Consider the following 13818-nt stretch of genomic DNA (forward strand, 5'->3'; position numbering starts at 1 on the left):
TCCCAGAGCCGTCCAGTGGGATGGTGAAAGATGGGTGAGGGAGGGAAGAGACTGATAGTCACAGGCTCCCTGGACCCACTCTGGGGAGCTAAAGGTGTTTTCTGGCTTTATTATCCTGGGGGATAGAGTGAAGTCACTAGAACCCGTTCTGCACTTCTCCTCTGGGAATAGTAGAGTGGCAAGGGGCCTGACCTTGGCCTTGAAGACGAACGCCCAATAAGCCAATCATTGTTGAGCACCACTAGATGCCGGACACTCTATGCAATCTAATTTCATTCTCCCAGAAACTATATGAGGCATTTATCACTGACCCATTTTATAGAGGGCCAACTGAGGCTCAGAAGGGTTATGTAGCCTGCCCAGGTCATACATCTTTTGAACCCAGGTCATCTGACCAAAAGCTGAGTTACTAACTACTTACTCAGCTCCATTACCTGGGGGTTGGGAGGGAGAGAAGAAGGCAGAGACCAGCTGGAACCTTATTTGGGGACACAGGAATGCCTACCACACACAGCCACCCCAGGCGAGACCTATCCCTTTCTGAAGAGTGATGGGGGAAGGGAGAAGAGAAGAGAAGAGAAGAGAAGAGAAGAGAAGAGAAGAGAGAAGGGGAAGAGAGGGGAGGGGAGGGGAGGGGAGGGGAGGGGAGGGAAGAGAAGAGAAGAGAAGAGAAGAGAAGAGAAGAGAAGAGAAGAGAAGAGAAGAGAAGAGAAGAGAAGAGAAGAGAAGAGAAAATCTGTCAATCTTGGTCCAGGGAAGACCCTCCCTCAAGCCTCACCACCACCACCATCAGGGCATACCCAGTACAGAATCCATACTGACCCCTGTGGCAGCGAGGGAGACACTCCCCAGGTGCCTGTTCTGCCCCAGGGCCAGGTGGACTCTCCCCCACGTCTACACCATGCCCAAAGTAGACCAAGCCCACCTTTGCCCCCACCCTTCACCTAGTGGAGACTGCCATGGGGTACACAGAGGCTCTCTGGGGACACCCGCCCTAGCCCAAACAAACCCATCCAGACCATCTCAAATCCAGGGGCTAGTCTTCCTAGTCTGTCCCTGATAGATCAAAGGGCTCCGGAATTACCGCTGGGATGAGCCCTCCACCCCACCCCACCCTACCCCACCCCACCCCACCCCCAGAGCATATGGCCTGACAACCAGGACTGTTCCCGCAAGGCTAGCACGAGGGGGCACCCGGCCTCGCCCGCCAACCTCCTCTTCCCCAGGGACTTCCCACTGCCAGTCCCGCAGCCACCGCTGCTGCTCCGGCTGCGGAAACCTGGGGTTACCCGCGGGAGGAAAAGGAGCGGCGGGTCCAGGGCTGCGGGCAGGGGGCGCCAGAGGACGCCCAGGGGCCCGGCCGGCAGCTGGCGAGGCGGGCAGGCGGGCAGTATCTCTGGCCCGGGAGCCCCTCCCCCCGCGGGCACCAGACCCTTCGCCCGCTCTGCACCCGCCGCGGCGCAGAGGACTTCCCTCGGACCGAGCTGACTGCGGGAGTGGCCGCCAACTTCACAACCTACAACCCGCCCCCCCCCCCCCCCGCCGCCGCCCCAACACGCCAGCCCCCAGGGCTGCAGGAGGGTGCGTGTGGTGCCCGGCTCTATGCCCCAAGGGTGGGAAGAGAGGGATGGGGGATGGACAGACTCTGACCAAAGATGGACACGGGAGTCAGGGATGCAGGGCCAGCCGAGATCCCGGCCAGAGAGGAGGGGGCTCAGATCAGACACGGGGGACACGGCCCCAAGTCCTGGGTGAGGGGGAGGAGACTTGCAGCAGAGATTGGCGAGGGATAGAGAGACTCCGGGCAGATATGGGGGAGGAGGCAATCGGGACAGAAATAAGAAGGGAAGCATGGTCGGGGTACTGGCGCGGGGAAAGGCAGTAACTGTGGGCAGACAGGGATAGGGACGGGTAGGACTCTGGGCAGAAATGAAGTGAGTGGAGGAGCAGGGTCCGGCATCCAGCCGAGGTGGGGGGGGGGGTGGATTAAGGTGGAAGACACAGTCGAGCTGCAGGTTGGAGAAAGGGGCTCTAATCAAGGTGGGGGGCGCACTGCCAGGATCCAGGCTAAGATACGGAGAGACTCGAGACAGCAATGGGGGTAAGGTCTGGGTCAGGATTGTGGGGGAGGGCTTTAGCAGAAATGGGGAAGGGGATGGGGGTGGAAAAGGGACTCACCAGCGATGAAGGGGGCCTCGGCCCCAGGCTTCGAAGTTCCCAAAGAGACAGGAATGGGTAGATGCTGAACGAACACAGTTCGGGAGGGGGAAGATTCGACCGAGATGAGCTAGGGGAGCGCCCCGAGTCCGGACCGGTGCGGAAACTCGGGACCGCGCCGGGAGGTTCTCGGTGCGGGGCCGGGTCAGGGTCTGGGACCGAACACTCACCTGGGCGCCGTCAGCAGCAGGAGCGGGGGCCGGCGCTGGCGGAGGCAGCCACGGGGCGCAAGTTTGCCATCCCTAAGGCGGGGGCCTGGCCGGGCGCGGGGCAGCTCGCGGCAGCGGCGCGGAGGGCCGAGGCTCCCGCTCCGCGGAGCCGCGGGTGCAGAAAAGGCGCCGCGGAGCAGCGCGGGGCGGGCGGGCGCCGGGCCGGGCGCGGGCTCCTGCCGCCGCCTCCTCGCCGCGCCGCCCCCCCCCCCCCGCTCCCCCGCCCCGAGCACCGCCCGCGCCGCGCGCCGCCTCCTATTCGCGGGTGGCGGCCGCAGCCCCGGGCTCCAAAAGCCGGCGCCGCATCCTCGGTCTCAGAGCGCCGCCGCCGCCGTCACTGCCACTGCCGCCGCCGCCGCCGAACCCGGTTCCTCCGGCCGTTCCGGCCGCTGCCCGCAGAGCGCGCCGGGCCGAGTGACGGCCGAGGCGGGACGCGGCGCCTGCGCGGGCTGGGCCCGGGAGGGGGCGCGCGCCAGGCCGGGCGCGAGGAGCCGCGGGAGAAGGGGCGGGGGGCGGGGGCGACGCGCGCCGCCTCCTGTTAAAGGGGGAGCAGCGCCAGCCGAGCCGAGCGCACCCTCCTCCTCCCCGCCCTGGGCCCCAGGCGCCGGCGCGGGAGAAGCCCCGGGTAAGCCCCCGCCCCGCCCGCGGCCTCCTGGACCGCAGGATGCGGCGATCCGCGACGCCCCTCCAGAGATCCCCCGGCCGGAGGCAGCTCTCGCAGCCGGGGTCTCTGGGGCCCTGGGGGCTGAAACATTTGCCCCACCCTCCCCCGTATGCATTGCAAATCGCATATCCCTGTGCATGCAGGTGCCACTCCTGTGCGCTGAACTTTGCATATGCTTATGCACACAGGTGCCCTACGTGTGCACTGCAATGTTGCCTGGCTCCGTGCATGCAGTTGCTACACACACACACAGCGTGTTAACATGTGTTCAGGTCTTGAATGCATGTTGCTTGTTCCTGTGTGTAGAGATGCTGTATGTGTGCAAGCTTATAAGTGCCACATATGTGCTGAGTGCCGTGGGTCACCTGTATGTAGGAGCCACACATGTACGCTGCAGTGTGGCATGTTTGGTGCATACTCTAGTGTGAACTGCAATGTTGCATGTCCCTAGGCACGGGGATGCTACACGTGTGCAGTGTGTTACATGTTTTCCTGAGCGCCTGTCTATTCCCACAAGTGCCTTTTCCTGTGCCAGGGGCGCCCCCATGTTGCATCTGTTTGTGTAGAAGCAGCCGGAATGTACAGACCTGCCCCCTCCCCATCCTGGCACTGTGCAGTTGGGTGGGGCCAGAGCCCACATGGTGAAGGTGGTTCCCAGGGAGATGCCCATGGCTCAGGGCCCTGGTCTGGTGGTTTTGTGGCCTGGGCATGTTGCCACCAAGAAGGTGGGCAGACCGGGGACACGCCACTTCGGCCAGAGACAAGTAGGTTAATCAGATGGCTCTGGTCAGAGGAGGAGCCAGCAGGGGGCAGCTTTGCAGGGAGCATTTGGATGGTTTCAGGAACCCTACTTTTTAAAGGTGCCCTGGCCAGGAGGGGGCTGAGCCTGGGAGGCAAGGAAGTCCCCAGTCCGTCCAACCCCAACCCCAACCCCACCTCTCCACTGAAGCCCCTTGAGTTGTGTCACCCTGAGGACTAGGACAAGAAGACGCCTCGTCCCCCCAGGAACGTCCTGCCAGGAAGAGGCAGAGAGAAAAGCCCCTGATCTCTCCCTCCGTCTCTCTCTCTCTCCCCCCTCCAGCAGTCTCGATGACATTTGTTGTGAGTGATTGTGAGAGATTATCGACTTTAATGGAAGGAGGTAATAAGGGGCGATGAAGGAATCTCACCCGTCACCTTAAGGGAATTTATGAGGCTATGTGAGACAGGGAGGAGGCTGGCACCTTTCCTTTCCCAGCGGGAGCCCAGGGAGGCCTATGCCTTACACTTAGCACTGGCAGGCAGGGCTCCTGGGTTCTTGCCGGGCACTCTCAAACACCCCAGGTCTCTGGGTTTGGAGACTCAGCCGCTACTGTGAAAGCCAAGCCAGGCAGAACTTGCCATCTACAGAGCGTGTCAAGAGCCACCCCAAGGGCAGCGGGAGATCCCAGGTCTCCCTACGTGGGGCATTTCGAAGGGCAATGGCGTGGCCAAAGTGGATGCCTTAAGGAGGTGGGCAAAGGTGGAGAGAGTGAGTGAGTGGTCGGATATGAGGTATGCACAAAGGTATAAGGACAGGTCCTCAGAAGCTCCCAGGACCCTGTACTCCAGGGCTCCAGCCCCTTCCACTCCCACAGGGAGCCTGCCTCCCTCTTTATGGATATTCACTGAATTAGCATACTAGAGACCCAGAGCCCAAAGAAACACAGGCAGGTCTCTTGCAGATGTAAGGCAGCTGGATCCCTGAGGCCCTCCCTTTCCCCCCCACCCAGGATCCAGCTGGGTACAGGGTAATGGGAGGGGCTGGAGAGACAGCAGCATTTTGTCTGTTTCGTGTTCCTTGGTAGCCCTCTGACTTCTCAACCCCGTTCTTTCAGGGTGGAAAGTCTTTCAGACTGAGGGAGAGACTGACAGTGATGGTACCCCATACCTGGGGGCTCAAGGCGCAGGGTGGCGAGGTCAGCAAGGCAGCAAGGGCTGTGGGAGCTGGGTGGAGAGAACAGACCTCCCAGGGGGTGTGCGGAAGCAGGCTAGATTAGGGCCAGCCTCCCGAAGGCTCTCCCGGAGGTGCCTCCCGGCATCGGGGCTTCCCCACCTCCTTTCCCAGGAGCCCCTGCCCTTCCAGACTCACTCTGGTGATAATGCCGCCCGGGAGGACTTGGAGTAATTACAAATCGTTTCCATATTCAAATCCAGCTGGTTGAAGAGAAATTACTTCTCTGACAGCCCAGGCGGGGGTGGGAAGAACAAGTCTAAGCCCCAGGAGGGGCCTCTGGGGAGCCTAGGGCAGAGACTGGGCAAGGGAAGGGGCACCAGTCAGAGCTTGAGCACAGAGGGTTTAAGCAGAAGAAATGGATACTTCCTGCCTACCCCTCTCCCCAAAACAAAAACTGGGCAACAGACAATGACCCCAGTCCTTTGGAGCTCCCCCTGGAATCTCTGATGGCATGGAGAGGACCAATCCTACAAGGACAACTAGAAGTCAGGCTCTCTACCAGGCTCTCATCCTGCCTCCCTAGGCGACCTTGAGAAAGTCCCTCCAGCTTTCTGAGCCTCTGTTTCCTTACCTGTGAAATGGTATAAATGATGGCACCCAGCTCCAATGAGATAAAAGATGTGCATTATAGCAAGAGCTAGGCTACTGAAAGGGGCCTTTTAAAATAATTGTCTTATTACCAATTAATTCATCTTTTGGTTAACAATAACAACCACCAGTGGCCCATTCCGGAAGCAGCACAGCCCTCAGTGCGGCAGCTTAGGAGAGGATAGTGGGTGATGAGGGCACGCATAACCCTGGCCTCACGGGCCTGGCCTCACCCGCCTGGCCTCAGCCCTGCCTCCCACTGGGCCAGCCACTGCTATGCTTCGTTGCCCTTTAAACAGATGAGAAAATGCCCTTCTTCTCTTCCCAATGATTTATTTGGCCCAGAGCCTGGTCAGGTTTCCTTCTAGCTGGTGGGACCTAAGAGTGCCCGTCCCTCAGCCCCTACCCTCCACTGACACTCAGCCAGGCGCCCACAGCAGCCCAAAGCTCTGAGTACCAAGGTCCCCCTTGAGTCCCCCAACCACACCCCAGATACCTATCAGGAGCTCCTAACATGTTCCCAAAGACACCCAAATCCATGTGACAGTCTTCTATCAGGGTCTGTCCCAGAGCTCATGGGATACATACCTCATTGCTCTGGATGTCATGGATTCAGGAGGGGTATCCTGGAAAAGGTGGACTGACCCTCTCTGTCTGTGGGAAGTCCTGCATGTCTAATTTCCATCCTTCCTGCTGCAGATGCCAAATGGGTTAGGAGCCTGGGGCAACCCAGGTTGGGTGTGTGTCATTTTCTCGGTGCTATAGATCAAGGAGAGGAGGGAGGATTAGCAGCATTGGAGCCAAATCCTCCCAGAAGGTCAGTGCCGGGTTTGCGTGCACCCCTCTGGGCAGTGCCTGCATTCTCTGGCCCCTGGGGCAGTGGGTGGAGAAGACCTTTAGGATCTTGGGTGATCTTCACACAAGTCTTACACTGGAGGATGCGCACAAGAGCCTGGCACCGAAAAGGTGCCTTTGCTCACCCATTCAACGAATCTTTATTGAGTGTTTACTATGTTCTAGGCGCTGGGATCCAGGCCATCAGCAAGTTCCGTTGCTTCTACCTTCCAAAACATCCCAAATCGATTCCCTCCTGACATCCCCACTGCCAACACCAGAATCCAAGCCACCATCATCCGGTGCCTGGACCTCCCTTATTTGACCTCCATGCTCCCACATCTACCTCACCCTCCTCCACTCCATTCTCCCAGAGCCCACTGAGTCATCTCTCTAACTTGTAAATCAGAGCACCTCTTCTTAAACCCTCCCATGGTTTCCTACTGCACTTAGCACCATGACCTTCCAAGCCCTGCATGACCCGGCACTTACCAACCTCTCCAGAACCATCTCTCCTACCCCCCACCTTCGCCCCATCCCAACACAGTGGGGGACTTTGACAAAGTCCAAATCCTTCTTCCACTAGTACTTGCCGTGGCTGACTCCACTTGCCAGGAAGGTCTCAGTACCAACATCACCTCCTCTAGGAGGCCTCCCCTGATTACACTTCTAAAGGACTTCTGCCTCTGTCCCTCACTGGCTGTGTGACCTGGGACAGGTCATGCATGCTGTCCAGGCCTTGGTTTTCTCTTCTGTAAAATGGAAACAACCTAGCAGAGCTGATGTGAGTCCCCATGAGATGACAAAGATGAAGCACCCCACACAGTGCCAGACCCAGGGAGGTGTCATCTGCATGAATATGGCCCTCTTTCAGACTTATTCAGGGCTGCAGCTGTTCTGCATTCTGAAGACATGGAGAAGACTCGGAATGGGGCCCTGACCTTGAGGCCTTCCCGGTGCCCCCTCCCTCCCACCTAGGGAGAGAGGAGTTCTTATCTGCTGAGATCCTTGCTGTGAAAGAGGCCACCTGTGTAATCAGGACGGTCGCACCGGTGAGTGGGTGATCACTGCACAGAAACTGAGTCTGGATCCACTTCTCCGCGGTACCTCCTCTCCTTATGTCGCAGCCCCTCTTCGTTTTCCGCCTTCCTTGTCTGTGTAAACACATGCACACACACACGGATGCATGTACAGACAAACCCATATCCACACACTTACACAATCACCGGCCAGCAGACATATACCCTTGACTAGGAAACACAGGTGTATACATAACCACACACACACAACCCCCCTCCGCTTTTCTGGCCCAGTGGGGACCTGTCAGACTCATCTATCAGTCCTGTTGCCTCCTGCTCTAGGCTGGGGTTAGGCACAAACCCTGCAGGTTAACAGGAGGCAGCGTGGGTACTCCCCTTGGTAAGTTCTCCTTGAGGTCTAATCCCACTCTCGCCTGCTGCAGACCTTAAGGACTGGGAACCCTGGCAACCACTCCGGACACCCAGAAATGACAGCGCCATCCCTTGTGCCCACACCCACAGGCTGGGGGACATGTAGAGGGTGGAGGTGCCTGAGAAGAGCTGCTCCCAGCTTCCTGCCCCGGGGGGGGGGGGGGGAAGGGAAGGGGAATCCCTCAAGGAGGGTCTGGGGCACTTGGCAGGCATGGGGCACACCAGCAGTGGGGGGCCAGTGTGTTCCCACCATCTGGGATGCCCCATGTTCTCTCCCCCGGGCTCTTTGCCACCTGGATCCAGCTGGACTGGGCTTGTGCCAAGCAGGACACATTGAGCATAGCAGGCAGGGGTGGGGGTGACCTAGAGGTCTAGAGGGACCAGCTCATCCTGTCGAGCCCCTCTGTGGGCCTAACACTGTGCCAGCTGCTTTTAACTTATTGTCACAACAAACCCTTACCCCGGCAAGGTCACCCCCATTTCCCAGATGAGGAACATGGCTTAGAGGGAGGCAGAGAGAAAACCAGAGCCCCCCCCCCACTTCATTCAGTAGGGCCCTGCCTAGTCTCGCCTCTCCTTGTCCTCTTTGCCACCCTCCAAAGGACAGACCAAGCGCCAACTGTGGAAAACAACTTCTTTCAGGATTAGAGCTGATCTCCCAGAGAGAACTAGCTCTCTCAGGGTGAGAGATGTGAAGGGACCTGACGCCCAGGGCCTGGCCCGTAAGAGGCTGAAGCCGGACACCCAGATCTGGGGGAGGCAAACAGAGTGGCTGAGGGTGCTGGGAAGGACCTCTCACAGGATCTGCTGAGACGGACGCACCTTGCTGGCAGGCACAGCCACACTCCTCGCCGACACACCCCAGGAGGACAACCCTCTTGCTGGAACACACACTGCCTCGTGCTGTAAAGCAGTAAAGCAGTCACTGCCGAGTGAGCGAGAGGGTGGGCCTCCCATCTCATTCAAACCTGGCACAACTCTGACCTCTCTGGGTCCCAGGCTTGGGGGCTGGGGGCCCGCGGGGGAGAAGGCTCTGAGTGTCGTGGTTGGAGAGGAGGAGCCCCGGGGTGCATCGCCAGCCAGCGTTCTGCATGTCAGAGTGGGAGTGAGTGGGGCTGAGCTCGGGTACACGTGTGGGTGGCTGTGTGCGTCAATGCGTGGGGGGAGAGTCTGTGTGTGTGTATATGATGTGCCTGTGCGCAGGTTTTGTGTGTGTCTGCCTAGGCCTTGTACGTCAGAAGCCCGGGCCTGGCTCCGGGATCTCTCCTGTGTGTGCGTGCGTGTGTGTGTGTCTTTGTATGCAGGCTGTGTGGTGTTTCTCGTGCGTTTATTTTTCTGTTTGTGTACATGTGTGGCGTATAATGCACACAAGTGCCTGACGCTGGGGTTTGTGTCTCCACTCAGTGTCTAGGTGAATGTGGGGCGTGTTGACAGGGCTGGGTTTACTGCTGGAGTCTGTGTGCCACCAGTGTGTGGGGTTTCTTTGTAGTTTGTGCCCGAGCCTGTGCGTGCGCGTGCGCGCACGTGTGTGTGTGTGTGTGTGTGTGTGTGTGTGTGTGTGTGTAGGGGAAGTGTTTCCAGGCCTGTGTCTGGGCCTTTCGGTTCAGTGTGAGTCAGGGCATATGGCATGTGCAGGCCTGTATGTGACTGTGTCTGTGTCAGTGTTTGGTAGGTGTCCGTGCCAGCCTGTCATGTGTTTCCCTGTGTGTACTTGGGGGTTGTGGGCAGGCCTTCAATTCGGGGGGTTGGGGGGGGGGGTGGGCATTGTGTGTAATACTATTTGGTGTGTGACTCTCAGTGGTTGTGACCCTGGATGTCCTATACGTGTGTCTAGATGTGGGGTGTGGATTATTGTGTAGTGTGTATCCGCAGAGCTGTAGGTGTGACATTTGTTATTCTTGTCTTTGGGGACTTTTCAAGCTAATGCTTCCCAGGAAGTCTCCTCCTCCCCCAAAGGCTGAGATCTCGGCCATGCTCTGCGCTCCCAGGCATCTTGGCCGGCTCTGTGTTTGCCTTGGGGGGGGGGGTAGGCGGGGTGTGCTAAGAGAACCCTGAAACTGCCGGCCAGGGGTCAAGGTCGCATGTCAGGAAGCACAGGGCTCTTTCTCCTAGGGCGCCCCAGGACCCCCTCCTTTCCCCTCCTCACTCACAAAGGGCCCTACGGGTGAGGCCACCGCATGCCCCCCCCCTCCCGCCCTGCCCAGGTCTCCCCTGAAATGAATTTTAATTTCCGCTCTGGGCAGGCGGCCGTAATGAGGCTTGAACCAGCAGGGCAGCGGCGGAGGTGCGGGGGCTCGGGTTGCCAGCTGAGGAAGGGAGGCGCGGATTTGAATTTCAAAGGCAGCTGGGGCCCAAGTGCGTCTGCGTCGTGCGATTGTGTGTGTGTGTGTGTGGCGCTGGTGGGTCCGCCAAGGCGCGCCTGCGTGTGCGGCGTGTGTCTGGGTGAGCGTGTTTAGTGAGTGTGCCTCTGAAAGGCGTGTTCGAGGCCCCGCGTGGTCTGCGAGCGCGAGTGCCTGAGCCTCCGGGGGTCTCTGCCACCGTGAGAAGGGCCACGGCAGCGTGTCCGCGTGTCTGTGCGTGTGCTTGTGGGCAGATGCTTGCATCTGGGAGTGTGTATTTTTAGGACGGGTCGGCACCACCGTGTGTGCGTGTGTGTCCGTGCTCCGGGCCCTGCGTGTGGCTGCGAGGGTGGCCGCAGTTTTGGGCGCTGGTGCCTGTGTCACCGCGTGGACGTCCGCAGGGGTGTGAGGGTGTGTCCGTGTGTCTGTGCCACGTGTGAACGCGCGTTTGCACCTGTGAGTCCGTGTGGGCATCTGTCTATAGGAACGCGTGTCTGAGAGTCCCCGCGTCCCAGCGTTGAGTCTGCGAGTGTGCCCCTGCTTCTGCGCGCCGGGGGTCTGTGTCACCGTGCGTCTGCAAGCGCTGGCGCCGGCGAGAGTGGGTGTGTGCGCGAGCACGCAGCGGGGCCGGCGCCGGCGCCGGGGTGGGGGAAGCGGGAAAGGGGAGCCCGGGGAGAGCGGGGCGCCCCTTCCCCCGCCAGCGCGCCGCCCCCCGCCGCGCCCCCACAGCGGGAAGGGGGGAAGGGGGACCCGCTCACCGACCCGCGGGTACTTAACGGGCTCTCCGGAGGCAATGGCCGGAGAGGATGGGCCATTAGCCGGAGGGGCGGAGCGGCACCCGTTTCACGCTCGCTCTTCCGAGGGCCAGGGCGTGGGGGCAGCTCATCTGTCTCAGGGAAACGGGCTTGCGCTGCGGAGAGATCGCCACCGCCTTGTGGCTGCACTGGGGACTCAAGCTACAGAGCAGGAAGGGCCGCCGGGGCCCCAACAAGGTACCATCTCCTAAGAGGCACCCATGGACACTAACTCAGATACACCGGGGCACATTCCCAGGCACACCTGACACACACAAGAGCGTGGGCCAGGCTGCTGTCACCCAGCTCAGGGGTCAGGCCCACTGGTGCGCACCCGGGAATGCATGCATGTGAACTGAGCATGTGCGCATGCACACACGCGCACACACACACACACACACACACACACACATCCAGAGACACAGGTAAGTTCTCACACTCACTGGAACAAACTCACCCCTCCCTGGGTTTTGGGCCCTGTGGGGCAAAGAGGGCTAAAGCTCAGAAGTCCTAGAGAAAAGGGGTAGCCTGAGTCACTTCATGTTGCCTTTACTCTGTCAGGCCCTGGGTTGGACCCTGACAGGGATGCCTCACCCTGCATCATATCTCCCAGAAGCTGGGGCGGAGGTGGGGGCACAAAGACCCCAAATACAGTTATTCCTGGTCATTGCTGTAAGGTGCCCACAGCCAGAGGCAGGTGAGAGCCAGGGGCTGCCTTCTCATGGGAGGTCCCCTAGGGTCCTGGCTGGAACAGGCAGGCGCTGTCAGGATACCCAGAGGACAACAAATTAGGAACTAGGGATGGGATGATGGTTTCAGTCCTCCTTCTCCGCAAGAATGACAGCATTTTGAGAAGGGGTAGGGACTGACTCCTCTCAGGAAGGCTCAGCCGGGGGCCTGGCACCAAGGGGCTACTCCAAAAACACTACTGACTGAATAAAGAAAAGAAATAAATGAGTTAGAGAATGTAGAGGACCACCTAAGGGCTGCGGGAGCAGCATACAGAGGCAGAAATAGTATATCTGCATGGCTCTCTGCATGGCCGTGTGTGTGTGTGTGTGTGTGTGTGTGTGTGTGTGTGTGTGTATGTTTCAGGGGAGAATATGGGAAGCTGGAGGTTAGGCTGGAAAGACATCACCGTGGGCCTGGTAAGCTAAACCAGACGTAGATTTTATTCTCAAAACAACAGAGTCCTATGGAGGGTTTTGGACGGGAAAGAATCACAGTCAAATTTGTTTGGGAGAAATAGCTGGGCCACTGGAAGGTGGATTTGAGGAAGCCAGGACTGGAGAAGGGGGCTAAGCTCATTCACTTGTTCATTTATTCATTCAACAAGTATTTACTGAGAGCTTACTATGAGGGTCTAGCCGTGGGGTGCCCAGGTGGCTGTGTCGGTCGAGCCTGCGACCTGATCTCAGGGCCATGACTTCAGGCCCCACGTTGGTGGTGGAGCCTACTTAAAAATAAATACATAAAAGTGTGTGGCGCTGAGGGAGTGAAACGGACACAATCTAGGACCTCAAGGAATTTCTAGAACCTGACCACATACCTGCTGAGCTTATGGTGAGTTTACCTTCTAGTGGGGGAGGGGAGGCAGACACACAGGCATAAATATGTGGAATGTTAGTGTTGGGGAGTCCAAAGAAGGAAAATAGTGTTGGGTACGGAGGCAGGAGTGGTAGAGGAGAACAGGGGGCGATTTTAGGTAAACGCTTCTCTGAGACGGTAGCATCCGAGCAGAGACCTGAAGGAGGGGACGAATATGTGGAGAAGAGCAGCCCGAATGGGGGAAAGTGTAAGTGCAAAAGGTCCTGAGGGGGCGTGTGCCATTTACTCAGATGGGGAAAGACTTGTGGGAAAGTGGATGATTTCTATTTTGGACGTGCTGCATTGAGGTGCCTTCAGGACATCCAGGGACAGTGACCAGGAAACAGGAGAGATGTGGGTAAAGATCGAGACTGGAGAGAAGGGCAGCTTGGGTGCTGCTGCAGTAGGAGAGATTAAGTGTAGCCGGCAGGGAGGAGAATGGGGAGGCAGCCCAAGGTGTGAGAGTCAGTTCTGGGGAGAGTGGCTGCTAGGGTGGGGAGCAGGGATGTGGAGCATGTGACCAAAACGGCACCCCTAGAATGGTCCTGGTCCTAGCTTCCCCTCCTTCCCATCCCCCTGGGGCCACAGCCTCTCCGCCCTTGCCGGTCTACCCTGCTGCCTGGGAGAGAGCCAGGGTAACAGGCTAGGTTGCAGACAGGAGCCCCTTTCTACAAGGAAGTCCCCTGAGCAGCCTCTGCCCCTGTCCTGGCCATCAGAGCCAACCTGTCCCCCTTTAGTGCTTCTTTCCTCTCACTTGAGGATGAATCCTCAAGTAACTCTGCAGCCCCCAGAGCAGGAATTAGTCCTGAGGAACAGGGGAATCTGGACTGAGAGTCTGGAGGACCACAGACTTCCTAGACGGCCGCTGAGCTTCCATTTCCCCCTGCGTGGGATCTGGAGGGACAACATCCTAGCAGGACCTTTCCAGCCCTAACAAGATCAGAATTTCTGAGGCTCTTTCATCACGTTTCCGATGATGTTGTTCGTGTGTTATTAACTGTTTCACAGCTGGCTCTGGGGAGGAAGTGGGGAGGCAAAGCCTTGATCTGTAGCAGTTGCCAATTTCGCTGGCGTAAATCCTCCCGCGATGGCCAATTTAGACAACCAACGTGAAGTCAATTGGCTGGCAGATTCCTGAACATGTAACAATCGGCTCTCAT

General features: G+C 58.7%; 1 protein-coding gene across 12 annotated transcripts in view; it reads right to left on the bottom strand.

Moving 5' to 3' along the window:
• The window catches only part of ADGRB2 (adhesion G protein-coupled receptor B2), a 36390-nt gene extending 33864 nt beyond the window's left edge, over nt 1-2526 (bottom strand). For 11 of the 12 annotated variants that reach the window (XM_027059818.2, XM_027059815.2, XM_027059813.2 and 8 more), the window contains exon 1: nt 2388-2526. The gene's annotated coding sequence lies outside the window, so the exon portion shown is untranslated. Of the gene's footprint in view, nt 1-2178; nt 2243-2387 lie in introns of those variants that run through there. The other variant, XM_027059816.2, reaches the window with a different exon arrangement.
• Nucleotides 2527-13818: the final 11292 nt, after the last annotated feature.

This window comes from Acinonyx jubatus, chromosome C1 (genome assembly GCF_027475565.1).
Source record: "Acinonyx jubatus isolate Ajub_Pintada_27869175 chromosome C1, VMU_Ajub_asm_v1.0, whole genome shotgun sequence".
Taxonomy (NCBI): Eukaryota; Metazoa; Chordata; class Mammalia; order Carnivora; family Felidae; genus Acinonyx; species Acinonyx jubatus.